Genomic DNA, 27,987 nt, shown 5'->3' on the forward strand with positions numbered 1-27,987 from the left:
GCAGGCCACCCGAGCTTCACCTCCAGTCCATACACAGCCGGGGCAGAACCAACGTCGCTGTCGAGAGGTGACGGCTTTCTGTACTGAATTTCACATCCTGTACACCCCCACTCAATCGCCTACAACTTTAACGGTTTATTCTTCCTATTACACTCAATAATTATACATAGTAAGTAAAATTTCGTAATTTGGGTCCCCGGCCCAGCGGTGTATATAAGATAATTTACTAATACGAAAGTGTGTTTCATACAGTAGCGAATCAATATGCAACAACTTATTTATGCAGTCTGTGTAATCCACAGGAACAAGATTAGGTGCCTGGATTCTTGAAAATGATTCAGGTAGCAAGGTGGACAAGGTGATACGTTTCCTTTGTCTGTCCCCGTAGTGGTCGGTCGTGGTGTCGCGCGAAACTCGACTCCCGACCGTACCCTGCATCAGTTTTTTTAAACTGCTACACTTTCAAAATCAGTCTACATAATAATCATCTGCTTCGCTTTGGCCGCGTGACACGATTCAAATTATCCCTGCTCTTCCACCAGTAGCAGCCAAACTACTTTCAAAAAGGTTCCCCAGGGCTGCGACTCCTTCGGCAACATCAACAAAAAACGAAGCAAGGTAACAACTCAGAGTCATCTGGTCGAAACTCACATACACACCAAACTCCCAAGTTTCCACAGAAACGAACTTACACACCACGTTCAGTTTGACCTCGCGACATCCGCCTCGTTCGTTGATCACCAGCACCACTGGCCAGCTCGTCACTTGCGCTGTCCTCCGATACGAGGACTCTTCCCACGGGGCACGTGCATTGCTCACTAATCTGCAACACTTTTCTAGAAATCCGCTAAGTGGCTAAGCACAATACCCATTTTCTTGAACACGTCTAGATTGGAAAAGTATACTTGCTGATCAATGAAACTAACTAACTCACGACTTCAAGTTGTTCACTATTTTAAATCACAAGCTCAGCCTCACAAGGATACGTCCCCAGCTGTGGGATCAACTTTTTGAAACGAATCTATATGGTGATATAGGTTAAGGTTTACAGTCTGAATTGTAGAATTTGAGACACGTGTTGAGAGACAATGATTATAGCAAGAGAGACATTGCAAACGCTTTCGAATGACGCCGAAGAAGAACGCCTTGTGAATCGGCAGAAGAGGCCAAGTCAGCAGCTTTCCTGCCATTCTGTGTGACAACGGGCAGCGAGTTAGGACGTGTGCTGCAGAGACTTGCGCTGACACCAGTGTTTCGGCCCGCTCCCAAGTCAACGAGATACGCTGCGCCCTGTTAAAGACGACATAGCTCTTCGTCTGCCCGGTGTGTGTAGTGTCCCTTGTGAGTGCGGCAGTGTCGATATAGGCCAGACAATTCGCACAGTTGCAGAGCGCTGTACCGAACACAAGCTACATATTAAACAAAGGGAGATTGACATGACGGTCATAGTCGAGCACTGTCCAGAAAACAGACACAGAATACAGTTAGAAAACGCGAGAGTCTCGGTTCATGCGTCAAAATACCCGTAATTCCGTTATAAAGGAGGCGACTGCGATTAGAATAAACAAGTATTTTTAACAGAGACAAGAAGTACACGCTTAGTACGACGTGGGGGCGGGCTTTGTATATCGAAACGAAGCGGAGAAGGATGTGTCATGCATGTAGGGAGGCGGCAGCGGCAGTTTCAAACTTGGTGCCGGCCCCTTACGCCAGTCCCGCGGCGGCAAGGAATTACTATGATCTGCACAACTCGCCTTCCGCGCACACGTCGTTTCGGCCCTCTATGGTTGGTTCCAGAGGCTACAATCATGGCCATAGAAGCGTAAAACCGTACCAAAACCCGCCCATTTCGACACCCTCGTGTAAACCTCTCCACCACTTACTTCCGCATCCCACTACCAAGCCTCTCATCATACCGTGACAGCACTACAGCATCCTATATAGCAACATCCGCTCACTACCCGCCAATAAGCCCTTGTATGCATACCCTTTCCCAACACAACATCGAGACCTTCATTTCCTCCAACCACACCATACCATCCGTACCTCTCCCTATATCCGCCACCACATTGATAACCCTCCTTCCCCCTCCCCCTTCCCCTTCCCTGGCCTGAGGTGGAGTAGCAATTGGCCATCACAGGAACATCCTCATTCGGCCGCAACCCTTATTCAATAATCTCACCGAACAGCTTACACTTAGCCTCCTCCTCAAACCCCTAACTTATTTGTCCTACCATCCACAACCGACTTAATAATCCCATCTCCTATGATTTCATCACCAACATCGAATGTACCATTTGCACCTATATTACTGCCACTGACCTCAACATCCATAATAGATCCGCTTTTGAATTCCAACTGTGGTACCAGTTTACTCAACCCCTCCAAGGTGAAATTGTCTCCATGTCATAGCATACCTGTCCGAAAGCAACACAACCCCAGATGTCATCCTAGCATCACCCAACCTCCCTGGACACCTCACTGCACAAGTCCTCGATCCAATTGGAAATGATCACGTACCTGTCCTCCTCGCCATTTCCTACACACTACTCCATCTCCATCGCCATGCACCCCATCCAAATGTTATCAATTACTGCTCCCGTACCAAATGGAATGCCTACCAGGAATCCTGAAACAGACCTTGTCAGATGCTATCTCCCCCATATCACTATTATATATATCCTCAGCGCCCCACTCTCCCCCACAAGCTGCACTCCTCCGTGAATCCCATCGCTTACGTCAATCCTCCCTAAAGGCTAGTGACTGGGAAGCGCTCAAACACCTCTGGCAAATACAACGACGCATTAGAAATTTACTCAATGCTGGAAAACGCCGGAACTGGCACTGGACATGCATCAGACTCAATGCTACACTCCCAGTTAACTCTCCCAAATACTAGAAAACATTCCACCAACTTACTGGCTCCCATCCCATCCCTCATTACCCGATATTTCACAACGACCGACCCTTACCTGACGACGTGAACAAAGCAACTCACTTTGTGTACTATCTCTCAGGCATCTTCCCCATCCCTGACGACCCTCACTTTGACTGCTCCCAATTCCCTTCTGTCCCCGAATACACACATACCACCCCTGGCCCTCAGCTTCTGGTACTTCAACATACCAGAAACGCAATTAAACACATCAGTCACAGCACAGGACATAAAACAAGTACTTCACAGGAAATGCAAGACGTCCGCTGGTCATGACTGAACTACCTATCGCCACCTCAAAGAATGCCCTTTCTTCTTTCTCATCACCTTTGCAACCCTGTATACCACCATCCTCTCCAGAGGCTACCATCCCAACCTGTGGAACGCCTCCAAAATCCTAATTTTTTTTCTCACCAAACAAACCCCCCACTGATACCTCCTCGTACTGCCTCACCTCAGTGTTTAGCAAGATCTTTCAATCAATCCTCTCCTGACACATCCACCAACATCTGCTCCAACAGCATCTGTTTTCTATTACCCAATTTGGCTTCTGTCCCTCCTTTTCTGCTGATGATCAACTTCTGAACCTCACCCCGATCTCCTATCCCAACAGCTCAACAATTGTACATCCGCCATCTTTGTCCCCCTTGACCTAGAGAAAGCACGCAACCACGTAGGGCATTCCAGTCTCCTTTCCAAACTCAAGAGTTATACACTTACAATCAATTATTCCTGTCTTATTGCGTCCTTCCTCTCCAACCGGCCGTCCTATGTCTTTTTACCATCACTAATTCCCGTACCTTCCACCCCACTGCAGGAGCGCCCCAGGGATCCTCCCCTCTCCTTTACCTCTTATACACTGCCGATGCCCAAACCACCTCCTTCAGTATGGTGATATCACTTTCCTCGCCCTCTATCCTATGCTCCAGAAATCCCAACAATCCCTCTAAATCCACCTGAATCAATTTACCTCCTGGTGTAATCAATGGCTCATTAAAGATTAACCCCTGCAAAACGCAGGTAATAGTTACAGGACACACCATCTGGAGCTTCCATCTACATGACTTCCATTTCACAATTTAAAACCGCCTCATCCAGCTAACGCGCTAAAATACCTTGACTAGCCTTCGAACAGCAACTAATGTGAAGACCTCACCTACCAATCACCCAACAGAAAGCCCAAAACAGAAACTACTAAGAGGCAAAACGTGGGGACTGCACCCCTCCACAGTCCTTCACACATAGAAACCGCTGATCTGCCCCATCCTTTGCTATGAAAATGTTGCATGGATATCCGCCCTTCCCAAGTTCTAAATGTCCATCCAGATACTGGAATTCCATGCTTACCGCCTCGCTTTCTGCATCCGCTTACCTTCCCCCACAAGGATCCTTTAAATCAGTAAATTTCGATATCTCCTCACTCACACTGAACACCTCTGGATAACCTACACCACACGTAAACCCGACTCCGACAATCATACTGTGTCCCCTCCCCTTTGCAATCCTAGTGTGCTGCTACATCTCACACATCCCACCAACCCTCCACCTGCACACCCTCCACATCCTCTCGCAAAGGAATTTCAACCGTCTCCCTCTCCCGGACCACGTACTCTGCCTCGTCATAAATCCGTCCTACCAACACTGAATCAATGAAGACAGCATTACATTACTTCTATCCCCCCATTAACATCACCTTTTAAAGTAATTTTAAATTCATAGTACATACGTCTCCTTGTTCTTTTCTTTTAGTATCTAAGTTAGAAGTAAATTCTACTGGCTGAAGAGTGGGTTGTTCGTGCCGCTGCCAGCCGCCCCGCCCTCTCGGTTCACATGGGGGTGAGGAGGGAGAGATAACAATAAAGGAAAAAAATAGTCCAGGCAGTCAGTGGTTTTTACTCCTGACGACAATGGCAGATACAGCCATCGAAAGCTCAAGTATTTTATTCGAACTCATATGGCTTGGGAACCAAGAAAATTTTATTGACATTTGAATTATATTCCTATTCTTGTTTTTCCTTTGAAATTGCGTTTAAATTTCCATGCTTAGCTTGGAATCTGTTTAATGTTGTCATAGTTACAACTGATGTCGCAGCAAGCTAAAATAAGAAACTTACTCGACTGTCTCATCAACAGCAGTTTTTGATCTACGTGGGTAATTTCCTGTTAATGCTATTACTTGCGTGTTATTTCTAAAGCAGCAAATTGTAGTCAGACCAGATCTGACTCATGAAATTACAGCGAAATCCAGACATTTAGCTGCTTACAGGCGTTGATAAATATCAACGGGGACAGTTGAAAATGTCTGCCCCGACCGGGACTCGAACCCGGGACATGTCCGAAAGAACAGATATCATCTTCATATAGATAAGGCTTACCGGCCAACGATCTTCTTCAGTGCGGATGCAGTCACATTGCCCGAACTCTTACGGGAATCAGTAGAGTGAATGGCGCGAGTAATCAGTATAGTGGGCAGGGGCACTATAAATGTAGTGTGTTGACAGTAAGTTGGAAGAGTGGGTCTTATGGGGAGTTTGCAAGAGACACTCCCCTGCAGTCGCATTATCCTCTGTGTCCTCGATGGCTCAGTCGGAGAGAGCGTCTGCCACGTAAGCAGGAGATCCCGGGTTCGAGTCCCGGTTGGGGCAGACATTTTCAAATGTCCCTGTTGATATTTATCAACGCCTGAAAGCAGCTAAAGGGTTGGATTTCATTGTAATTTCATTCTTCGAGAGCTGCAAGATCACCAATGGTATGTCCGAAAGAACAGATTGTTTATTATTGACGAATTGCGGCTTGCTCTCGTTATCTTCACTGAAACTCAGCATTTGCACTTTGATTGTAAGCGAATTGTAAGCGAACACCGGAAATTCTATTCAGGGAACTACGACTGTGTAAGTACTATATGTGTGAATATACACGAGGTGTAACGGGTATAAGTACAGATCATACAGATGACTGAGAACAATGTACTGAACAACATTACATCGGTATTTACTTCATTTGGGGACAAATAATTATACCTATTACGATTAGTACGTTTTAGGTTGGTTAGTACCTCCAAGTACGTGTAGCAAGAGCAAGCCACTGATATTTATTTTCCTCTGGGTAGCAGAGTATCGTGGACGCATGGATACAAAACGGAGAGACTATACTGACGGGCGTAGTCCACTTTGTGGCACAAACGTGCAGAAAACACCAGGCAGTAAATCATGTGATGTGTTTCCAGGAAGACTGTTAGAGAGAAAAAAAAAGACACTAATCCACTAATGTGGGTACATATTAAGTTAACAAGGATCTCAATATCTGTATGTATACGCCTAACACCCTGTACTGATTCAAGAAAATGTTTATCTCTCTACGAAACAATACCTCATTTACAACTCTTATGATCCCGCTTGTTATAAAACGATTTGTGCTTATGTTTCTTTTGGATTCGTTAACCTTCAAAGATCAAGGCTCCAGGAATGTAGAACTCTACGAATAAAAGATCTTGCTAAATGGGAGAACAAACATATTCGCATTTTGAAATCATTTTTACTTGGTTTTAGCTGCTTCGAGCTGGTGTACGTCTCTTTTAAGTGTCACTTCTGCAGAACAAATTTAATAATATAGCAAGTATGTTTGAATGGGCAAAACGAATATTTCAATACTACAGATATTTCACGTTTTAAAATCCGAGCGTAAAGAAGATTAGGACTTTTTCAATGACATATGCAATTCATACAACTTGTTACTGGCTTTATCTAAAGTTTCAATTATTTATCTACATAACCCATCAAATTTCTAATTATTGTGGACCTCCGCTTTGGACCCGTTGGCAGGAAATTTGTGCAAAACACAAAACAATCCTATGTTTACATGCGATAAACGAAAGACACTATGTGTGCCGGTAACACCTGTCCCTTTCGTTCCGAAATGCACGTCCAGTTGGTGATGGCGCTCCTCTAGTATTATATGAATCCAAATTCGCCGGTTCGCTGTGACCTACGGGGAAGTGCTCTGCCGACCGACAGCTGACTGACCCGCGTCGTGGCATCAGTGCAGGAGAGAGCGCAGCCACAGCAGACTTCCTTGCCGGTCGTACAACGCTACTGAACTTGAATCGGCTCCCCTCCAGACGCTGCTGCGCGAGACTTCCTCGCCGTGCCGCACCTGCGGAACAAACAGTGCGACCTTCTCGTCAGACCGTCCAGCAGTGTGCGCCCAGCACGCCAGAGGCCAGCACACGTGTCCACCGGCGAGCATGTCGCAGGCAGCGTGCGGTGAGTCCGGTGTTTACGTTTACCTGTGCCTGTGCTCCGCGAGCGGTTACGGTAACGCCACGGCTGCCACGTCAGTGATTGTTCATATTAGGCCTCACGTTAAAGAGCCAGGGATCTAACAAACTGCTGTCTTTGCGTCTTCAGAGATCCAAGCACAAGAAATCTCGTACTCCAGACTACATTTTTAAAAGTTTATTTTTTCAATTTTTAAGATTGTTTCGAGATGTTATACGAGGGCAGTTCAATAAGTAATGCAACACATTTTTTTTCTGAAACAGGGGTTGTTTTATTCAGCATTGAAATACACCAGGTTATTCCCCAATCTTTTAGCTACACAACACTATTTTTCAACGTAATCTCCATTCAATGCTACGGCCTTACGCCACCTTGAAATGAGGGCCTGTATGCCTGCACGGTACCATTCCACTGGTCGATGTCGGAGCCAACGTCGTACTGCATCAATAACTTCTTCATCATCCGCGTAGTGCCTCCCACGGATTGCGTCCTTCATTGGGCCAAACATATGGAAATCCGACGGTGCGAGATCGGGGCTGTAGGGTGCATGAGGAAGAACAGTCCACTGAAGTTTTGTGAGCTCCTCTCGGGTGCGAAGACTTGTGTGAGGTCTTGCGTTGTCATGAAGAAGGAGAAGTACGTTCAGATTTTTGTGCCTACGAACACGCTGAAGTCGTTTCAATTTCTGAAGAGTAGCACAATACACTTCAGAGTTGATCGTTTGACCATGGGGAAGGACATCGAACAGAATAACCCCTTCAGCGTCCCAGAAGACTGTGACCATGACTTTACCGGCTGAGGGTATGGCTTTAAACTTTTTCTTGGTAGGGGAGTGGGTGTGGCGCCACTCCATTGATTGCCGTTTTGTTTCAGGTTCGAAGTGATGAACCCATGTTTCATCGCCTGTAACAATCTTTGACAAGAAATTGTCACCCTCAGCCACATGACGAGCAAGCAATTCCGCACAGATGGTTCTCCTTTGCTCTTTATGGTGTTCGGTTAGACAACGAGGGACCCAGCGGGAACAAACCTTTGAATATCCCAACTGGTGAACAATTGTGACAGCACTACCAACAGAGATGTCAAGTTGAGCACTGAGTTGTTTGATGGTGATCCGTCGATCATCTCGAACGAGTGTGTTCGCACGCTCCGCCATTGCAGGAGTCACAGCTGTGCACGGCCGGCCCGCACGCGCGAGATCAGACAGTCTTGCTTGACCTTGCGGCGATGATGACACACGCTTTGCCCAACGACTCACCGTGCTTTTGTCCACTGCCAGATCACCGTAGACATTCTGCAAGCGCCTATGAATATCTGAGATGCCCTGGTTTTCCGCCAAAAGAAACTCGATCACTGCCCGTTGTTTGCAACGCACATCCGTTACAGACGCCATTTTAACAGCTCCGTACAGCGCTGCCACCTGTCGGAAGTCAATGAAACTACACGAGACGAAGCGGGAATGTTTGAAAATATTCCACAAGAAATTTCCGGTTTTTTCAACCAAAATTGGCCGAGAAAAAAAATGTATTGCATTACTTATTGAACTGCCCTCGTATATACGGATGGTTCTAAGTTGTGGAATATACTCGTTTGTTCACTTGTTGTTCTACACACGGTCTTCAGAGTCCGCCTTCCAGAACAACAAACAAATTATGAAGCCGAGAGATACAGAGTCCTAAAGGCACTCGAGCCGGTGAGCAGCCGTCACGGTAGTGCTCCGACTCTCTCTGTGCCCTGCAGTATGTACAGCAAATGTATCCAGCACTTCCACCAGGTGCAAACTCTGTCGGGTACGGGGACATATCGGGATATGGGGAAACTATGCAGCCGACGAAGCGGCTAAGGAGGCGAGTTGGTTGGGCGTTGTGATCCGCCCAGCACGTTTTCCTCATTGTGCGGCAGAAGGATCACGTGTAAGCGGGGGCGCGATTGGATGGAGGTGGTAAACACACAGTTTCCTCATCCGATAGCATGATCCACCAGCACTGGACGCTTGTTGAACATCACTTTCGTTACAACGTATTTTGACCACTTGTTTTTCACATACTGACATAACGGCGGCCGGCCGCCTCTTTCGTTGGATGGCCTGTCCACCATCCCGGACACAACAGTAACAGAGTAACATGCTCCGCCCTTGTTTTTTATTAAGCTGTCAGATATCCACATACAACTAGCAGTTTTAGTATTTTTATTCAGCTGATCCTCGTTCCCTTAAGTAGCATCCCAAGCCAAACTGAATATTTTAAGCATCGTAGTTTAGTGTTACCAGAAAAGCCTCTACCCACATTCTTCAAAGAATCAAATTACCCCGTATGAAACAGCATTAAACATTTGATTCCTTTACAAACGAGTTGATGTGTTAAATATTTGACGTTAAGCATCTAAGCAAGAGAAGTTTACGTGCATACATGTCCGAAGGAACTTTGCATCACACTTCTGAACAACACAGCAACTGCAATATCGTAGTTTGCAAAAGGTTTGAAATTATATTTAAAGTCTCTAAGTACTGTTGTTCTCAGATACTGCATTAATATATTATCAGTAATTTGCAAGCCGTACGTTACACTAGCTCAATATACACGCTGTATAGCTTCTAGCAGTAGTACTTGTCTTACTGTGTTAAACTTTTAACGTAAGACTACACATCTTATTGAGCAGCTTACGAAAACATTTTTAATTTTTAAATCTGGTCAATAATTATATAGTGAAAATTGCCCACGGAAGCCGTTCGATAGCCAACCTGTATATGCCTTCATACCAATTCGACGAAGAACCGTATTAAGTGTACCTGTAATCTCTCATCTACTTTGTGGAACGGAATCATTTCCTTTACAAGTTTCCTCCAGATCGCTAACGGCACAGTCATTTGTTTAACATTAGCCTGGTTACATCCATTACTCGGCAGATTAGCTTCGTGTGTCGAGTATGCGATATCAGCTTTTCTCAAGCACAAATATGCTGCTGGTTGTCAGCGTGAGGTGCTGATAAACTTTAGACAATGTGTCTAATAGTGTATTTTAATACGACAGTAGGCCATCCTAGGCAATTTATAACACTTAAAACACTTGATAATGGCACTTTGAAGCCGAAATCATGATTATGTAAGTATGAATGTAACACTTTAAAGAAAAATGAGAAAATTTCAACTCTCTACTGTTGAAACCGCAATATGAACAAGCAGTTATCCCCTTTCCTTTGCACTGTTAATACGGTCTGAATACTTATTCGCAGGAAATAACACCAAGGAGTCACTCAAAAATTGCAATAATAATCATGCAGTTTCCCTCTTGAGCAACACGCCGCCAAACGCATCAGATGCTAAATACAAAGGCACAGCCGAGAACGAAGAAAATCATACAACCGCTCCTGTTAAATGCGGGCACAAGTATTTCTATTTACAGGGTCCACAAGATCACAGTCGTCTCCTTACTTCAACAAGGGGAAAATCACACAAAAAAGCCCTGCATCCGGAAAATACCTAATAATAACAGTCGGAAACGTAAGAGTGAAGGTTAGAAACCAACGCCTATTCTTTCATCTTGCAGAATATAAGGCTAAAGTTATAAATTTGACTTATGTACCGACACCCAACTTCCTTTTACTCACTTTAGAAACGACATCGGTAGCGATCGCCGGGTAAAAGTTGATCCCGTATCGCACGTTTCCCACCTCTGAAGCAACTTTGATTATTCGTGAACTGGGTTACATAACTCTCTGTACTCGTCGGGCATCAGAAACAGTGATATCGGAGTTAAAAAGACGACGAAAACAGTAACAACGTTTCATCGTGGAATGAGCGGAGTTCTTAGGAGAGGTTGTGGAAAGATGAGAAGTATATTCATTTCCTCGTATCTAAATCGAAGAGATTCGGCGGAAAGCTGCCACACGTCAGTCGCCGGAATAAAAATGAGAGTTATACTTTCCACGCAGGAAGTCTTTTCTGTAGCATGTGAGGTGGGTTATTTTCAAAAAGATATACCAGTTACTTTAGTGCGATGCATCGACAGACTGAAAGAACGTGAAATTCCGGTGAGTTATAACGCAGTAGGAGGCCAGACACAAGTCCTCAAACCACTGCAGAGACTGAAAAAATTGGCTGCTACTGCCTCGTCCACAGTAATGTCAGGAATTAGCACATCACCTTACAACTGTTCGGCGCTCTTAAGGGAGCTCACCTGGTCGTCGCATTCAGTATAAGGAGATTGCAAAATTCTGTGCTCAATTCCTCACGAACTTCGACAGTAATTTGTACAGCTTTTTTATGTTTTTGTTGCAGTTTGGAATATTCAAGATCTATAGCAATTAACTACCGAAACATTTTTCTTGGACCAGGAAGATTGAAAATTATCAAAATCTTTAATGTGATATGCATCTTGGTATTTTCGCGGCACAATGATTGTTCCACAAAATTTCGCGCGTGCAGCCGCATAAATTTCACTTCTTCTTCTGATGTTTCGGCTGCATGCCGTCCAGTCATCTTCAGAATGGGCCGGATGCGGATGACTGACGCTCAAGCACTTGCTCCGTCTTTTTAAACCCGTGGACCGCGCCACTGCGCTTGCGGCCACTGATACATTAAGGCGCCAGAGACGATGATCGGCAGGCAAAGAGGTAAAACACATGCATGAAATTAGATCTATGGTTGCATGGTCGATCCACACGGTGATATCGATGTGTCACTGCGAGCTGCACCATTGCGACGTCTTTGTGAGTTTACTATAGAAAGTGCGGGATTCCATGATTTGTAGTCCCAGATAGATGAGGGCGAGGCTAAAATTTCGACGTTATCGTACACCATAGGGTGGCCAGTGTCTATACAGTGCTCTGCCACCGGCGATTTATTAGGTTGTAAGAGCGGGGTGTACCTGCGGTGCTCTGTGCTAGAGTCCTGCATGACCGAGTACGCGAGCACAAAATACGAGATGGAGCGAGCACACCCTAACTGGATAGACTGCCCGCACTAGTTCTCGCGACCGAGCATAGATGCCGTGACCGAATACGTAGCAGGTAACTTCAAACACATTACAAATGTCATTATCCTTGTGAGACTGCAGCCAGTACGGCCTTCTCATTTGTGGCGTGTCTCTCTCTGTAATCATGCAGCGCGAGGAAGCCAGTGTAGTAAGACGCAAGATTGAAACCAATGTTTACAGATTGAAGAAACGGGAAGGTCTAAAAAGCCAAGTATGGAGTACATTTCTGTTAGTTGTGGACGAAAAGAGTGGGTCTACTGGGTACGTATCGTGCATAAACTGCTCCACATTATTGTTTTTCCAGTCGGGAACTACTCATTTAAAGAAATACAGTTGCAAGAAATCTCACAAAGATACAGCTCCTCCAGGGATACCGGCAGCAATAAAAATAGTATTACAGCAAAGTGTGTTGCAATGTGTGTTAAAGATATAAGACCTTTTAATTTGGTTTCCGCTGAAGGTTTCAGAGAACTAGCCCAAGAATTAATACATCTAGGTGTGCATTACGGAGAAGTTAACTTGGCAGATGTCATGCCATATCCATCTACTATAAGCAGACTTGTCAAAGAACAAGCTGATGCAATACGAAACAGCATAATGCCTTCTGTTATTGCGGAAGTTATTAATAAAACATGTGCTGCGACAGTTGATATGTGGACTGATTCGCATAATCAGGTGCACTATTTGACGCTTACAACACATTACATAAACACAGATTGGTCTCTTGTGAACAATGTTTTATTTACAACAAAATTCCCGGACGCTAAGAAGACGGGAGTAAATATTATGAAAGAAACTGAAGAGAGGATGGCTGATTGGGACATTTCGCCGGACATGTTGCACATTTTTGTTTTTGTCTCCGACCAGGGTGCCAATGTGTAAAGGCTTTGGAAAATCACTAAAGGATTCCTTGTGCTGCTCATTGTATAAACATAGCACTTAGCCATACTTTCAAATGGTTCAAATGGCTCTGAGCACTATGGGACTTAACATCTATGGTCATCAGTCCCCTAGAACTTAGAACTACTTAAACCTAACTAACCTAAGGACAGCACACAACACCCAGCCATCACGAGGCAGAGAAAATCCCTGACCCCGCCGGGAATCGAACCCGGGAACCCGGGCGTGGGAAGCGAGAACGCTACCGCACGACCACGAGATGCGGGCTAGCCATACTTTCGATGAAGATAACTTCTTGTTAAATCATGCCCCGAACGTCGCATCAACAATAAATACTGCAAAATGCATTAAGAAAAGTGGCCTTTGCTCGTCTTTGAAATCATCGTTAAAACAAGAGGTCTGCACTCGCTGGAACAGCTTGTACACTGTGCTGGAATCCTTACACACTCAGTATAACGAAGTTGCTGCTTTGCTGACGGAAAAGGACTCCGCTTACAGATTGCAAGGATATGATAGTTCGCTTGCAGGAAAAATTGAGCATTTCCTGAGACCATTTAAAGAGGCCACAGATGAATTAGAAGGCGAAAAAGAACCGACAATCCAGTTAGTTCTTTGGTTTCACAAACTGCAACAAATTTGCAGTGTCAATGACATTGACCGTCAGGTGAGTGATTACTGCAGTTAAAAGCACTGTTTCATTATGATACGCGATAGATTTATAATTAACAAGCGTAATTGATGTGTACTAGCAGATATGTATTTTTAACAGGAGGTACAAAGGATTAAAAATTGAGCCTTGGCTTTCGTTTGTGAGAAGATTGTGATCACTTCCAGACATAAAATTGCTACGTTTCTTTGGCCGTCTTTCCGTGATCTTAATATGCTTGAAATAAATGAAAAGCAGGAAATTCTTAGCAATGTGCAACAAATGTGTGCTACTTACGCAGGTACAACATGCAATCATTAACATAATCGTTTTTGTATAGTTGGTGGACAGTGTATCATAGAGAAACGGGAATGTTATGATTCGTATAATACTTCATTAACGTAAAACACCTCGTTTTTACGGGAACTTCTCGATGATTTCCACATCAGTCCTGTATTACTTGTATTTCGTTTATTATCATAGATCCTTCAAGTACTGTTTCATCACCACCCAGAAAGAGAGATAGTTGATAGGAATGGAGGAACATCAAATCATCCGCAGCAGATGAAGTAGATCTCTACATTTTAATGCACCCCGGAGATGATGATATCTTCAAGTGGTGGAGCAGACATGAAACAGACCTGCCAGGCCTGTCTGCAGTTGCAAGACGTATTTTATGCATCCCAGCAACAAGCGCACCTAGTGAAAGATGCTTTAGTAAAGCCGGCATGTTACTAACAAATCGCCGCAGCCAATTAAATCCGGAACGCGTTAGTGATTTACTGCTGATCAACAATAACTATAATTTTGTTTCTGTTGCAAACAAGTGAAAAGTATGACAAGTTACGTCTGTAAAAGTTTAATGTTTTTGTATGCTTTCTTCATAAAGATGATTGTCTTGTAGATTACAGGGAAAGCACTTATTTAATGTTTCCTATTGATGAAAGGAAAAATATATCTTCTGTTTGGAAATGAGACTCGTGTTCTATCCGCGATTGTATCGAAATATCATTTTACTTTCCAAGTGCTTTATGAATTTAGCATTATCACGTACCCGTCCTTGGAAACGTTAATTTTGTATTAAAAGAGAGAGAGACAGAGATAAATACAGTGTGTGTGTGTGTGTGTGTGTAAGAGAGAGAGAGAGAGAGAGAGAGAGAGAGAGAGAGGGAGGTTGTATTTGTACAGTACAGTGCAGAGCCGGGGCGAGGCGAGTTGAGACGTCAGTGGTGGCCGGTCATGCTCGGTTATCCGCGTGTCCGGAATCCGGACAACAGACATGGGGCGAGTACGTGACCGAGCCGAGTCGTGTGGGGCCGGACACGAGCGGCTCGGTCCCCCCATCAACAGGCGAGCCGTGTCCGGTCAAACACGGAGCGCTGCAGCACTGTACTCTGTGCATCTCTCATGTACTGTACGTGTCGTCTGTCCGACGTATGAACGGCCACACCCACAAGGGGATCTGGTATACCCAAGGCTCCCGAAGCACCAAATCATCTTCAACGGAACCCAAGAGTGCTGCTGTCTTTGGTGGTGGGCAAAAAATCACTTTCACTTTGTTTTTGCTGAGGATCTGTCCTGTTTTTGACGACAGGCTTACCACATATGGCAGAAAATCCATGGATTTCCGTGTTTTGTCTCTGCTTTCCTTACGCCCCTGTTGGTTTCATTCGTGGCCTTGGTGGGCAACTTCTTTATGGACGACTTCAACAAAAAGGTGCTGGAATCAGCTACCTTGAAGCCCACAGTATTTTGGAGGTATGTTGAAGACACGTTTTGTAATGTGGCCCCATGGTAAAGACACATTAAAAGAATTTGTAATCATTTCAATTCCATCCACAGACAAATTTAGTTCACAATGGAAATCGAAAAAGATAGAGGCCTTCCATTTTTGGATGTTCTGGCATGACGCAAATATGATGGCACTTTGGGACTTGCAGTAAATCGGAAAACGACACATACGGATTTATATTTACGGAAAAATTGCTGCCACCATCCTTCGCAGACGATGAGTGTTCTCAGCAATCCGACACACAGACCACACGTAGTTGCTGACGAGAGCAGTGTGTAGGAGAGACAGCGGTATTCCTGGGTCCTGTTACAGATGGTTTGGTGCTTCGGAAGCCTTGGGTTTACAAGATCCCCTGTGACTGTCGCCGTTCATACATTGCACAGACGACACGTACAGTACATGAGAGATGCACAGAGCACCGCAGGTACACCCCGCTCTTACAACCTAATAAATCGCCGGTGGCAGAGCACTGTATAGACACTGGCCACCCTATGGTGTACGATAACGTCGAAATTTTAGCCTCGACCTCATCTATCTGGGACTACAAATCATGGAATCCGGCACTTTCTGTAATAAACTCACAAAGGCGTCGCAATGGTGCAGCTCGCAGTGACACATCGATATCACCGTGTGGATCGACCATGCAACCACAGATCTAATTTCATGCATGGGTTTTACCTCTTTGCCTGCCGATCATCTCCCCGCGCGCCTTGTGTATCAGTGGCCGCAAAGCGCAGTGGTGGGGTCCACGGATTTTAAAAGGACGGAGTTAAGTGCTTGAGCGTCATTCATTCGGCTCACAATGAAGATGGCTGGACGGTATACAGCCGAAATGCCAGAAAAAGAAGTGAAATTTATGCGGCTGCACGCCCGAAATTTTATGGAACAACCTTTCATATGAATTCGTTAGAACTACACTAACAGTCATAAGATAAAATAATTCTCAACAAACGATTTAGTAATGAAGCAAGAAGTTTAAAAATTGTGGATGGTTGACGGCTAACGAAAGATATGAAACAGCCAGAAATTACGAAGTAGTGAAATAATACTAGTTAAAACTTTTTCACGAACGCTTTTGGCTGAGTGAGTCACCGATATTTAAAAAAAAAGTTCTGGTATTGCACAAAATTTTCAAATTTGTGATACACTCGTGCAATCGTCACATAAAGACGCGCAGGAATTAATGCCCTTATTTCTTGGCGGACGGAAATCCTTGTACTATATTGTAAAGTGAGCAATTACGAAGACTGTGTTGCATAAATTTAACTTCGTTGTCTTGTGAGTTAAATGATAAGTAAATTAGCGACTAATTCAAATAATTTCAAAATTAATGTGTCGTTTATTTTTCGGTCGCAGTTCCTCGTTTATTTATTTATTTTTTTACAATATGACTAGTTTCCTCCTTCCTGGATCACTTCAGATGTACGTAGCTGCGCAAACAACCCGTCGCGTCTGTATCGGGACCACAATGAATGCTCTGTTCGATTTGTAGTTCCGGTACAGAAACGACATGTTGCTTGCGCAACTACGTAGATCTGAAGATGATCGAGGGGCATCGAAATTAGTCATACTGTAAATAAAATCCGGATAAGTGTAGGTAGGACCCGTGCACCGAGGGCTTGGTAGAAACTTAATTTTACATAGTTCATTATTCCGCGAATCGAGTATCTCGACGATTTTTACCTGTTATACTGGCAAGATATCAAAACATGTGACATACATAGCCGTGTCTTTTGATTACACTGAATTACAATGCTTAATTTTTTTACACTCCTAATGGACCGTAGACCTTAGCACGTGAGATAAATTTCAATTTGATACAACTACCCGTTCCTAAGAAAAAGGGATCTTAACAGACTGACAGGCGTACTGGCGGATAACAAAACACAAAAAAATGTAACTGTCGTGTGATGCAATTGTAAATTAACAATTTTCGGATTTTTTTACTTCACTTGTACTGTAGAACCTTGCTTCCTGCCAAATTTCATGATTATAGGTCAATAGGAAGTATCTTACAAGTTTTGATGAGTGGGTTTGCGAGTATGTGACATAAATGGCCGTATCTTTTGAGAGCATTGTCGTAAAAGCTTTAATTTTTTACACCGCGAAGAGACGGTATATCTTAGAATGCGATATAGATATCAACTTAACCTCCACCCGTTCCTGAAAACAAAAGGGGTCTTAACAGTCTTAAGAACGGACGGATGGCTGGACGGACGAACGAACGGACACACAAACAGACTGGTTGGCTGACAACAATGTGATTGTATACGCGTACCGTTTGTACCGACTGAAGTATTGAGCACCAAAAATGTGCAACTGGGACTTAAATATAATAGATATACAAAATTTTCACTAATATCAACACAGTTGCCGAATTCTCTTCCGGCGAGTATGTCGGTCATAGTGAGTTCTGGGAGATGAAGAGTGAGTACTGAGGAGCGAGTACTGGGAGATGAAGAAGCTTGCACAGGATAGAGTAACATGGAGAGCTGCATCAAACCAGTCTCAGGACTGAAGACCACAACAACAACAGCGAGTTCTCGTAATGGTGAAACAGTATTCGTCAACAATAATAATTTAGAGATGATAATTTTGGAAATGGTAGATACTACAACAGGAAAAGTCAGAAAGATAACAAAACTATTTAAAATGAAAGAATGAGACGGAATCCACTAAGAAATAAATTTTGGAACTTAGCTCCTTCTTGCTCTTTGCAATTATTAAGAATGCATTTACACTAAGACGAGTTCCACAAGCTAAGAAAAAAATAAAGAAACGAACATTCTGTACTGAAGCACCTGATATTAGCAAAAGAGCTGTTGCATCTAACGGTGCTCCCTATATAGTAACCAACAATGAACTGATCATCAATGATATGGTTCGTTATTCGCATGATTAGCTTCTCTCCCGCAAGTCATACGCCACTCCGGGCAAGTCGGCTGTTTTTGCATTCCAATTCGTTGCATTTACTGTAGTTTAGAAATTATTCCAGGCTAAAAAGTCATATTTTTATCTGAAACAGTGATCATACTGTTGTTTTATTTAATGGCAACTGTTAATTACGTATCTTTTCGTCAAACAGTGTACGTGTCATATACGCTACTGTCAAAAAGTACGAAGCAGTGCAGAGCCGCGGCTCAGAGCAGCACACTGCGGGACGCCGTTAGTCCCAGTCCACGCCCACGCTTCCTGGTCACGCCATCACGCCATCACTCCAAACGCAACCGTCCGTGCTGTGGTGTCAACGCCAGCCTGCGCGTGGGGCGGTACTCCCCGGTACAGCTGCCGCTAGTACGAGTGCGGGAGGTCCAGAACGTTCTAGGTAGTGCATTACCTGTTGTTGGATGGCAGGCGCAGATGTGGAGGGGTTGCGTTCTCCCCGGTGCGACCCTCCCACGTGGCGGTCACACGTGGTCGACCGGAACCTTGACGAGGAGTACGCCTGCACGCAGTCAGACGTCACGCTGCCGTCAGGTTCAAATGCCCCACAAAGCTGGATACTGCGCGGTTTGAGCAGCCTGCAAAATGAAGACCCCTTTCAAACTCTGTCTCACATGAGTACGCGGCATTTCCGTGTCCATCACAGTGATCAGTCTACATCAAACGCCGTTCGCGCCCGTTTTAGACGCTACCAGCCTCAGCAACAACGCAAAACACCGACAACACTAATGCCCGGTTTTAAAACTGGCAAATGTCAACGGTAAATCAATGATGAGGTTACTGTACTGCCATGTATTGGTGATTTGTAGGAAACTTAAACAGGCTGTGTGCGGCTGCCAGCAGTACAGTTTCATAGAGCGTTGCTGTTTACTATACGGTTCAAGACTGTAGTATGCAGTCGTAAGGATTCTTAGTAATTAATACACCGATTCTAGCGGCGTAGATTGCTACATCGTCAACAGTATTTTAATACGACATGTGCATTCACCCTCATCCCTTCTCCCCAGCCCGCCGTTTCTGATAAGTGTTTCTGGGAAGAAACTGAGGAGTGACGTACACTTTGCAACTGGTAGCTGACTCGACAGCGACGCAATACACGTGACCCTAAAGTTACTCATTACTCGGAAGCCTGGTTTACACCAGAGCGAAGGCAAGTGAACGAGCATCAGCGAACGTGAACTTGTGTAACGGTAGGTAGGAGACTGCGAGCGAATACCATTTGCTCTTATTCCGTTCGTATTCGCTGGTGCTCGCTCGTGTTCTGCTCGTTGGCGGTCTTTCGACAAACCATCAGAAGATCGCGTCCTCTCCGCTTCGGCGCTAGCAGCGCAGACGGCTATGCTCTGTTGTTTTTCATGCGAAATACTGTTGGTGTTGACGAGCGTCAACGACGGTGTGGCGTGAAGAGTACGTCCTATGTAATGTTGGTGACAGAAGAATACAGGTATAGTAGGTTGTTGTGGGACTCGAGAGCATATGCCGAAGAAAAAGAAATGTGACTGGCAGAAAATTACCGAGATCTCGACGGTACAACTGGGGAGGTGACAGAGGTGATCAATTTATTACATGCTTTCGTCAAGTAGAAAAGAAGTGAATAAGCACAAACTTTTTATAAAGCACAACAAATGTGTTTGGAAGAAATCAAGTACGGATACATATCTATTATGCTGCTCAACATTAAAAATATGCGTAAGACGTGGTGAGTGATTATCCTTTTGATGCCAACCTGTCCTCTAAGAAAGAATTAGCAGATCAAGCTGGCTATATGGCAGGTTTACGTATGTTCCACTTTTCATTAATCATAGTTTGACGTTCTCTGCCTTTTAAGTGTTTTAGTAAAACTCTTGAAATGCTCCACAGTGCCATTGCAGGCAGTAGGAACTATCGCAGATGTAGCAGCAATTGAAATGCGAAATCATTTGTAACATATAATGACAAGTGAAACTGAAAGGAAACAAACGGGAAAAAAGTAAGCAAACTTTTGAAATAATAAAGTAATCGCCATAACAGTTAATGCATTTATCCAACTACCTCTCTGAGACAAGGTGGTCCTCGCCGTGACGAAAACTCCAAAAATATGGGAATCGCATGCGAACAGATGGGGACTGTATGGAGAACGTATCAGGGCTTCTCAACGAAACTTCTGCAGCGCAGTCGAAACAACCTTGGCAACGTCGCTTCCCACGAGGTTTTCATATTTTTGGAGCCGTGAAGAGAGACGTTTGTAGCCGTAGATTTGCTACGAAATAAGAAGTGCGCACATGGGTACGTAATGGTTTTACATGAAGGCACTGACCGTCTTGTGACACAGTGAGATAAATGTATTAACAGTTACGGCGATTACCGTCGACGTAATAACACTTTACTTAGATCCTTTGCATCTGTCTCGTTTTCATGTAACTGCCCCCCCCCCCTCCATGAATGTCTATATTACGTTGCTCGTCGGTAAAGAGTGTTTTGATTTTCAATTTGCTCCTCAGTTGTAATGCGAAGCCAGCGAAAAGCGTCAAGCGACATACGCGCCAAGCTTTAGGGTGACGCTGAGGACGGCTGGAGATGCAGTTCAGTGTTACGTGCACTGCATTTCACACTTACACACAAATTTAGGCACCTGCATTCTTCTTCTCCAACATCGATTTGCCTGCGTGTTAGTCATGCAAATATTCATATCTGCATATGAAGATGTTTTACACTGTAACTGGAAACAGTGTTTATCGAGTGAAACCTGTCTCAAGATTGTAAAAAATACTACTACGCAGCATTCGTAGGACTTGCGCACTACTATGCTTGTCCCCCGTCGCACGCTCTCCTTCCGTTTCCTCACATCAACGCTTGTAATAGAACATTGGTTAACTGTATGCGAATGTTGCTTTACATTCACTCCAGTATAAACGATGTCTGACAGCTCTGATGTCAATATCGAAGAGCAAATAAAGACGTTTCGCTTTTCAATCTTCTTGCTGTACTGCAACATCGGAACAACGGCCGGAGAGAAATTGGCGACGCAAAAGAGACCGACGCAGCTGAGCCGGGCTGCGAGCGAGCCGGACAGTTCGGTGCGAAGCGCAGAAAGCTCGTGCCTCGCAGTATCGCCCAGGGGGAACCACCGGCGAGCTTCGATGACAAAGCGGCCGGCGGAGGCCTGGCTGTCTCTCACATGGGAAGGGCGGCAGCGGCGGCCAGCGACGTCGGTAAAAGCTGCGTCCGAGCAGCTGCGTGGCTTGTATGTTGTATCTGGCCAACATCAAAGGGATAATATATGAGGGAATACTGAACAATGGGATACACCGCCTCGACTTTGACCACACATCTGTACACAAATTCTTTAAAAAGACGAACAACAACAACGAAACGATTCGACGCTTCGTTTCCCAAGATAACTGCTTTATTATTTATGGCTCACAAATTATCATCTATGATTTACATACGCCGTCATTGGTCAGAACCGACGAGTTGTATCCCTTTCTTTAGTTGATCCGTGGTGTTATACCCCATACGAGTGATGATGAAACTTTGGCTGCAGACCTAGCCCTCATACTACTAGTGAATGTAGTGACTTAGGTACACAGTCAGCGTACGGTCTGTCTTAAATCTAGTAGGAAAGGTTTAACCAGCGGGTTCATTTATCTCCTGAACAGCATCTTAATGGCGTAAAGGTAGTTAGCTGTTGAAATTTTGTAACATCTGCACTGTCGTTTCACTGACGAAAAGAAATATGGCATTGTTGGCCGGGAGGCCCCATGAGGGGAAGTTCGGCCGCCGCATTGCAAGTTCTTTAACGCCACTTCGGCGACTTGCAAGTCAATGATGATGAAATGATGATGAACACACAACACCCAGTAGAGAAAATCACTGAACCCGCCGGGAATCGAACCCGGGACCACGTGCGCGGGAAGCGAGAACGCTACCGTAAGACCACGAGCTGCGGACGTTTCTCTGATAATTTCAGGGGACTTTTATGTGCATGATGGTACTCTTTTCGATTCGATTTTAACTTTGGTGAATGATTTTCAGTATCGTATACACCATGTGGTTTAGTTACAGAGCGCAAGCGCAATAAAAACATGTATGAAAAGGCGACGCGCAGAATCACGTTTGTGGGGGGGGGGGGGGGGGGGGGTTCTTGGTGCTCAGTACGTACCTGAGCCAGGAACGGGGTAAAAAATTTTTTTGGTTCAGCCCGCCCACTTGTATTCGAACATCTGTCTCACTGCAGCTTTGTTACAGTACATTAAACACGTCTGAACGACGAACCCGAGCTGGCGCCCAGACAAATTGTGCGAATCGATTAATTTATTCTGCAAGAGATTTTAATTGGGCTGAAAATAATGCTCAGCTAATGGCACCATTTGTATGTGCACTGTTCGGATTTTACATGCAAAAACAGTCAACGTCGTTCGGATTATAAGTGCAAAAAAAGGAATACGTAAATAAATCCGGGTTGGAGGTAGACTGGTGGTTCAAATTTGGTTCACCGGTAGGTCTAAGACAAGTTTTAACCATTTAAAAATCTTGCATCGTTTGGATTTCATGGGGGAAAACACGCTTTCTGCGAGGTATTTGAAGTGCGCCACTTCTATATGGTACTTTACACTTGTACGAACCGGTTCTAACTTAGCACGAAGGTAGATAAATGGATAATGCCAAAACGAAATTCTTTTTATCCAATAAAATTCGTTCTTAAGTGAATCGAATGCGCGGAAAGGCTTAAGGTGCTTGATATAAATATGAAATGAATTATTACGATAAAATTGGAAACTCGCATTCAAAAGTCTACCTTTATGCGGATTTTACGTGCAAAACAACACGTTTTTTGTGAGTGTTTCTACGCGCGCCACATCTATCTCTCAAATTTGTGAGAATCTGTTCAAAGTCCGCGAGAGGGTGAACAAATACATGTAATTGATGGTTGTCCTGTTGTTCTGTGACATCTTTCGCCGTTGCCACGTTGCATGTAAAATGCGGATTTACGTTACGCGAATCGCACTTGCTGAAAAGGCTTAACGTGATACAGATTATAGCAAAAATATATTCTTAGGGTAATTATAAGAAGCTTTTCCAAAAATCTTATATCGTTCGAGTGCGAAACACAACGCGTGTGCAAATGAAATTGTGTTTCGTAGAAATGCGCTGCATTTTAAGCGCTACATTCGTATACAGGATGAGTCACCTAACATTACCGCTGGATATATTTCGTAGACCACATCAAATACTAACGAATCGATTCCACAGACCGAATGTGAGAAGAGGGGCTAGTGTAATTGCTTAATACAAACCATAAAAAAATGCACGGAAGTATGTTTTTTAACACAAACCTACGTTTTTTAAAATGGAACCCCGTTAGTTTTGTTAGCACATCTGAACATATAAACAAATACGTAATCAGTGCCGTTTGTTGTATTGTAAAATGTTAATTACATCCGGAGATATTGTAACCTAAAGTTGACGCTTGAGTACCACTCCTCCGCTGTTCGATCGTGTGTATCGGAGAGCACCGAATTACGTAGGGATCCAAAGGGAACGGTGATGGACCTTAGGTACAGAAGAGACTGGAACAGTACATTACGTCCACATGCTAACACCTTTTTATTGGTCTTTTTCACTGACGCACATGTACATTACCATGTGGGGTGAGGTACACGTTCGACGGGCGTTTCATAGGCCAGCCAGTTCTCCTGATCTTACACCTCTGGACTTCTTTCTGTGGGGTACGTTAAAGGAGAATATGTACCGTGAAGTGCCTACAACCGCAGAGGATATGAAACAACGTATTGTGGCAGCCTGCGGCGACATTACACCAGATGTACTGCGGCGTGTACGACATTCATTACGCCAGAGATTGCAATTGTGTGCAGCAAATGATGGCCACTACATTGAACATTTATTGGCCTGACATGTCGGAACACACACTATTCCACTCCGTAATTGAAAACGGAAACCACGCGTGTACGTGTACCTCACCCCTCATGGTAATGTACATGTGCGTCAATGAAAAAGACCAATAAAAAGGTGTTAGCATGTGGACGTAATGTGCTGTTCCAGTTTCTTCTGTACCTAAAGTCCATCACCGTTCCCTTTGGATCCCTACGTAATTCGGTGCTCTCCGATACACACGATTGAACAGCGGAGGAGTGGTACTCAAGCGTCAACTTTAGGTTACAATATCTCCGGACGTAATTAACATTTTACAATGCAACAAACGTCACTGATTACGTATTTGTTTATATGTTTAGATGTGCTAACAAAACTAACGGGGTTCCATTTTTAAAAAAACGTAGGTTTGTGTTAAAAAACATACTTCCGTGCATTTTTTTATGGTTTGTATAAACCAATTACACTAGCCCCTCTCCTCACGTTCGGTCTGTGGAATCGATTCGTCAGTATTTGATGTGGTTTACGAAATATATCCAGCGGTAACGTTAGGTGACTCACCCTGTATAATTAAAAAACTTGTTATTACAGTTGATTATCGTTTCGTTGTTTATATCACTGGCTTTAAATCATCAAAAATCTGTGCGCGTATAAAATAATGCACGTACCAATCCAGAATTATGTCCAGCCTTGTACAAAATGGTATGTCTGATCAAGCATTTAAAAAGGTTTATCGATGACCACGCAGAAAATTAAATTAAACCGGAAACTGCAATTATAAAAATAATTGTCAAAAAAAGGTCATCTTATTTTTAATGAATAGAAAATGATTCACTGCGTTTTCTTCAGAAATTATTATGCCGTCTTGCAGAAAATTTATTTTCAAACAAAACAAGCTGGAGTTTGACAATTTTATTACAGGACTGAAAAGTTGATAGTATTTTGACGTGCATGCATTGTTTCGCAATTGTTCTACTTATTTCAGCCTACCAATTCCGATCGGTCGTTGCAACATTTCACGCCAAAATTAGTGACGCGAGTTTTTCTACCAGTCATTTGTTAGTTTTCAATTTTTATTATTGCTTACTTTAAAAAAAGACAAGACTTTTAAGAGATAATAACAAGGGATACGCTTTTCAATAATTCATTATTTGTTGCACAAATCCTTCAGCTTACGACAAAGTAAGCAATTAAGTATGTTTAGCTATGTAATATGGTGATACCGTAAGTTTATCTACATAATATAAACTATTTACAGACATTATCATCATAAACTTCCCGCAGTATTTAATATTTCTTTCGGTATCGTATTTATGTTTGCTGTTATTTTGTCCACTCTATCAAGTATTTATGGTTACTTAAGATATGTCTGCATATACAGCGTTTTGCATCTGTATGAATAAAATGTGTGTAACTATAATACAAAAAAACAATAAAAATTAAAATTTTAAAAATTAAAAATATAAATCAAAATCACCAGATAACAGAAAATAATGAAAAGAAAAAAATAAAACAAAACACATCACAGGGGTACGTGACTCACACGTGTGGTGAGGCCTGTGCGCTTCGAGGGCACAGGAGGTACACTGGACCGGCTCAAGCACACTAGGTAGGTAACCGTAAATAAGGCCAACTCGAGCAGAATGGTTCGGAAGACAATAAAAAAAAACCTATACCCGATCAGTCGTCGCCCAAGTCAACAAGAATCTGCATCGAATACCAAGCTAAGGCGGTTTAATGTCAAAATTTTGGGAACAGAATGAAAAATGCTTTTATCGTAGCACAAAAGAAAGTGAACATATCCCAGACCGAACTAGTTGCGTAAAAGAAGGGATGTAGCCTTCAAAGACATTTAAATCAAAACATCTTCACATATTCGCGCTTTTCTACGAGTTAACTCTATTTCCTTAGCGCAGTGTGCTTCCTTAGCTGCAAGGCGTTAATACACCCACATTTTGTAATTTATAGCCAAAGTCCTTGATCCTGTGTCCAAAATCCAAAAGATTCGCCACCCATAGTAAACAATATATTAAGAAATATGGCCTAAGAGGATACATGAGACATCTAAAAAAGTTTTTCTGGAGGGATAACATTTCTGGGGTTGGAACGCTAATAATTTTTTGACTTTTGGGTGGGGCGGTGGTCGATTTTTTTCACGAGAGGCCCATTTCTCCCGCCAAACTCAACCTATGTTACATTAATGTTGAAGAGTGAAAGGACAAATAGACACAAATTTATGTGCGTCTAGACAGTGCGTCTATAATAGAAAGTATTCCAGAGTGTGGAAGCATGTATCGTGAACTTTTAATGACACGCTGTGTCATATTGCACGGCATGACAAACTCCATGCTGGATGGCATGATGGTATGTGCTTATGTTAATACGACATGACATCATGCATCTAGTTTGCTTGACACGATGCATTGTATTACATGACTTGGCTACTAATACTCTGAAGGGAAAAGACGCCAATATGTCACTAAGTTTTGATTTACGAGCCTTTGAAGCTGCCAGACAAGACGAAAAACCCGGTTTCCTTCTTTTGCATCCCTGAACCCGCCCAAGACATATTCGCCTTCTTTGTGCTATGACAGGAGCATTTTTCACTCTGGTAATATTATTTTAAAATACCTTTATAAATAATCATGCAGACCATGGGTCTGATCGCACCAGTACAGTTCATTCGGACACATTTTTCGCATGTATCAGCCCTACGATCAGGTATCATTATCCGTGCCCCGACTGGGCGAAGGGGGCTTACTCCGTCCCCAGACCTAGCAGTTTTCCCCTGAGTGTTTGTTCTCTGAACAGCATTCCACGTGAACAAACCAACTGCGTCTGTACTTGACGTTGCTCGCATCTTAGGTAACTGGGCTATGCACAGCTCTGTTTAAAAGGAATAGCTCGACGTATTCGTAGGGTCGAGCCGCGCACGTCCGCTTTCATGTCCAGCAGATAAGTAGCTGCAAATAATAACCTGTAGCTGTGATCCTGCAGTCAAACAGTCTATACAGTGGCTACAATTGCGAGTTAATAAAATACACAGAAATATAAAATAAAAGATAAATGAATAATTTAATAAAAAGGGTTCTATTCTAATAGCTGTAATTGATGTAAACGACAGAGAATTATGTTGGATAATGTTTATCCATGAAAGTACGTCTCAACTGAACGGAAAGTGGTCTACGATATCAAAATAAAAAAAATACAGACAGAAAATAATCTTATCAAATCCAGAACTGTTACGTTGAGAGCGTTACGAGCATGGTAGCAGAGTCCCCAAGCTAAATAGTAATCCAAGGCGTGTGAAAACTAAGTCCATTTCGTGATCAAAATACACGAAATATTCATCAGCTCAAAATAGTTCACGGTTCAACATGATGATTTCAACACATCGGAGATCACGACTAAAAACTCAAAATCTGTTTATTCTCTTTTCCATAATGCAACTGGAAAAAAATCAGAGAGTATTGTGCACTCAAGCGCCAAAGAAGCTGGTATAGGCGTACGTATTCAAATACAGAGAGATGTAAACAGACAGAACAGGGCGCCGTGGTCGGCAAAAAACTGTATACGACAATAAGTGTCCGGCGAAGTTGTTAGGTCGGTTACTGCCGCTACAGTCTGCCGTCCGGGTTCAGAGGTCATCC

The 27,987-nt window shown here is 43.6% G+C and overlaps 1 protein-coding gene and 1 non-coding gene across 4 annotated transcripts in view; one reads left to right on the forward strand and one right to left on the reverse strand.

Annotated features, from left to right (window-relative positions):
- The window catches only part of LOC124544869 (trichoplein keratin filament-binding protein), a 754,849-nt gene that overhangs the window by 162,848 nt on the left and 564,014 nt on the right, over positions 1-27,987 (reverse strand). For 2 of the 3 annotated variants that reach the window (XM_047123583.1, XM_047123584.1), the window contains one exon: positions 18,861-19,044. The exons of the other annotated variant lie outside the window; for it this stretch is intronic. The gene's annotated coding sequence lies outside the window, so the exon portion shown is untranslated. The remainder of the gene's footprint in view (positions 1-18,860; positions 19,045-27,987) is intronic. 3 annotated transcript variants of the gene reach the window in all.
- On the forward strand, positions 5,507-5,580 carry Trnat-cgu. Its single transcript has one exon. It is a non-coding gene; the product is annotated as a tRNA-Thr (tRNA).

The sequence above is a fragment of the Schistocerca americana genome, chromosome 8 (assembly GCF_021461395.2).
Source record: "Schistocerca americana isolate TAMUIC-IGC-003095 chromosome 8, iqSchAmer2.1, whole genome shotgun sequence".
In the NCBI taxonomy this organism is placed as follows: domain Eukaryota; kingdom Metazoa; phylum Arthropoda; class Insecta; order Orthoptera; family Acrididae; genus Schistocerca; species Schistocerca americana.